Consider the following 3,898-nt stretch of genomic DNA (forward strand, 5'->3'; position numbering starts at 1 on the left):
CTGGGTGAAGTTTCGGATTGGGGTCGACGAAATCTCGTTGAATTCAATCCCAAAAAGACACAAGTATGCGCCATTACCGCTAAAAAACAACCTTTTGTCGTGGATCTTCGTTTTGAGGGCACTCCCCTGGTTGCCTCAGCCAGTATCGGTATTCTCGGCGTTGACATATCGAGTGACGTTCAGTTTCGCGGTCACTTGGAAGACAAGGCCAAGCTGGCCTCCAAAAAGCTTCAGCTTCAAGTCGCTTCAGTCCATGCTCGGTAACAATCCTGCTTGTAGCGCGCTGCTAATTTGCAGGATCGACCATACCAGCGGGGTTAGGCAGTAAAAAACATAAACGAAACGAAAGCGACTATCGTTCGATTGTGATTGGTTGAGAGACTGACGTCTGACGTCACGCGTTAAAACCGTAGGCAGTGACACGCACGAAAGACGAAAGACGAAAGCGTCGTCTATCGTCTATCGTTTTTCGACTAATTCCTTTGAAATTCTTAGGCAGTAACACGAATTGACATTTCCAATCGTTTTAAAAGCGACACGATCGTTCGTTTTTGAAACGATCGTCAAAGGTGTCTCGTTTTGCCGCGAAGTCAACCGTTAACTTTAGTTAAATATCTTAAACTATTCTTCTTCTTCTATCTAAAACTTCTAAGGTGAGAAATCAATTTGGTATTATGTTATAAATTATTTGTGAGTTGAATAAAGTAAACAATTTATGATTTGGCATATTATAGATATGTCTCGCATGTGGAACGCCTTGATGTTGTTAGAAGCTGCAGATGCCGAAGCTAAAAAGATGTCTCGGCAGCGTATGCTTCTACAAAGATTAAAGAATCGCGAACGGTTACTCCAAAAAATTCCGGAGTGGCAGTTTAGAGCTCATTACAGGCTGAATAAGGAAGAGTTCCACTCGTTGTGTGACGAGCTCAGGCACAATACCAGTTTAAAAGGTTCTAAAACAACTTCACTGGAACTTAAGGTAAATTGATTTTTTATGATATATGTTTGTTTTTTTAATATATGTGTGTTAAAAGGTGATTAGGTATTTAATATGATTAATGTTAACTTTAGTCACTTTGAGTCTTATACTGACACAATTATTATATTTTAGGTGCTGACAGCATTGAGCTTTTATGCCATGGGTTCATATCAGAAAGGTGTTGCTAATGAGGTACATATGAATCAAAAAAGTGAAGTCGGTGTATCAGAGAGGTGACAAAAGGTCTGAATGTGATTTCAAATAAATGGATACAATTCCCACAAACAAGCACACAAAGATCTAAAATTAAGCAAGGGTAGGGGTTACTATATATCACTTCTGTCATTTTATTTTTATTACCTTGAGCACATACAACTACTTACAAATATTATTTTACAGATTTTATACTAAGTTTAATTTTCCTGGTGTAATTGGTGCCATTGATTGCACCCATGTGGCCATAGTTCGTCCAGCTGCAGATGTACCTTGTTTTTATAACAGAAAAGGCTTTCATTCTCTTAATGTTCAAATGGTATGAACCTTTTTATGTTTGTTATAATAATTATAAGATAAATTAAAGATTAATCTCAATATGTGACAGTGATCTCAGAATCACTAATGTTATTAATACCAAGTTTGGTGGTGCAAGTCACAACAGTCGTATCTGGGCAAGTAGAAGACTGCAAAGCCATTTGGAGGCTCTGCACCTATCTGGCAAGTCAGTTTGGTTGTTGGGTAATTGCATTTTTAGTAGAAAAATATTTAACAGGAAAAAAAATAGGGTAGGTGTGAAATAAGTTAAACAGTTTTTATCAGCTCCCAATTACAAATATAATTTAAAAATATAATTAAGTAGTGTCTATGTTCAGTACTTACATGTGAGAGTTAGTTACCCACTGGCTATCTATTTCCTTTCTAATTTTTCACAAACATTGCCACAAAAGTCACACTATCCAATCACAATTATGGAAGCACTGAAAGAATCTTTTGCTACTATTTCTGAGATGTTTAACACCCGAATGTCAGAATTTCAACGTGAACTGCAGAAGTCTAGTCCTGTCCCAGTTACAGCCTCATCACTTGCTGAAGAATTTTCTTCTTTCAAGAAATTCATTGCATCGGGGCTGGAAACAATGCAAAAACAAATAGAATTTTTGAGCAGAGACATTGACCGAATGGAATTACAGCGAAGGCGTAAGATAATATTACTTCATGGCATCTCTGAAGACAAGACGGAGGATACTGCTGAAGTTGTGTCAAAATTGATATCCAACAAATTGAAAGTTCCTGGTTTCTCAACTTCTTGCATCAGTCGTTGTCATAGGCTAGGACGTACTGCAGGTAAAAAACCAAGGCCAATCATAGTAAAATTCCGTGAGGTCTCCATGCGTGATAAAACTTGGTTTTCCAAAACCAAACTAAAGGGCTCAGGTATAACGCAATCAGAGTTTCTGACTAGAAATCGCCACAATATATTCTTGGAGGCTCGGAAGCGACATGGCATTACGAACTGTTGGACAAAAGACGGCATAATTCATGTGCTGGCATCGGATGGCTCAATCCACCAAGTTGAGAGCTTGGCAGAACTTGATGCTGTCCCGATTGAAGCCAGCCCTGCTTCATCTGCGCAGTCAACAGCCACAGATGGCAAGCCCTCTGTGAAATCGTTTGCTAATCAGGTTCGCACAAAGCGAATTACAAGAAAATAGTGCATTTCTTTTTTTTCTCTTTCTATTTTATTATTTCCTGTATTCTAGTACATAGTTTCTTAAATGTTTAGTCTTCCACACACTTGGATAAGGGATTTTAGAATTGTGTACTGTGGTTTACTTATGTAACTGTAATTTTACACCTTTCTGTCGTCCTAATTTATAGATATTGTTTGTACAAATCCGTGTTGGTAAACAAACACTTCTAGGAATGACAGCTGTCACGCTGCATTTTATGATCGTACTCATTGACGCATACTTGTCAATCATGTCAAACTTCAAATGCACTGTGACGTGCAACGCCATAGATTATAATTAAACTACCATAGATGTTACTTAGAAATAATTTGTTTCTATAGAGGTTCTTGTTTGAACTTTATGGTTTTTAGGTACATTTAGTAATTATAATAGTATACGAGTACACTTTATATTTCTCTTTTTTTCTTTTTTCATTTAGTTTTTTCATATGAATAGTTTGTGTGACATATCGACAAGAGTGTCAGTAAATATTACAGTACTATACGATTTACTTTACAACAGTTGACACCTGTGCTATGTTATAATAATGTTTTAATTAATGTTTCATTTTTATTATTATCTTTATTTTTAATTTTCTGTTATAAATTGTTCGAACTTGACAGAAGCTGGCGGGTAGCAACAGCACCACATCGAAGCACTTTTGCAATTAGGTTTACATTTTATAATTTTTGTTTATATTATTATTTAATTATCCCTTATTTATTGTTTTTTTTTATATATATATTTTATATTATATTTCAAAATTAAATGAACGATAGTGATAGTGACAATGTTACTGATTCTTCATTATATAAATCAGCGTCTAGTGGATTGAATAGTAGTTATGAAAGTATTCCTCCAAATGATGTGGCCCTAAACTCTCATTTTACAGATGTCTCGAAAAACTTTAATATTGTCCATATAAATGCGCAGAGTATACCGGCACATTACCCCGACTTTTTAGCCACCTTTGATAGCAAAAACATACATGCCATTCTTGTATCAGAATCCTGGCTTAAACCCTGCCTGGCCTCGACTTCTTACTCTCTACCAGGGTTTACTCTCATTCGCAACGACCGCACACAACGGGGAGGTGGCGGCGTTGCTATATATCTCCGTTCTCACATTCCGTTTTCAATTATTAATAATTTAGATCAAAATCAAGACGTGAACGCAGCAGAATACTTATTTA

General features: G+C 36.5%; 1 long non-coding RNA gene across 1 annotated transcript; it reads left to right on the forward strand.

The window, feature by feature from the left end:
• The first annotated feature begins 758 nt into the window (after positions 1–758).
• On the forward strand, positions 759–1,487 carry LOC123723355. The gene is made up of 3 exons (XR_006756714.1): positions 759–979; positions 1,112–1,295; positions 1,379–1,487. It is a non-coding gene; the product is annotated as an uncharacterized LOC123723355 (long non-coding RNA).
• The last annotated feature ends 2,411 nt before the right edge of the window (positions 1,488–3,898 follow it).

The sequence above is a fragment of the Papilio machaon genome, chromosome W (assembly GCF_912999745.1).
Source record: "Papilio machaon chromosome W, ilPapMach1.1, whole genome shotgun sequence".
Lineage (NCBI taxonomy): Eukaryota > Metazoa > Arthropoda > Insecta > Lepidoptera > Papilionidae > Papilio > Papilio machaon.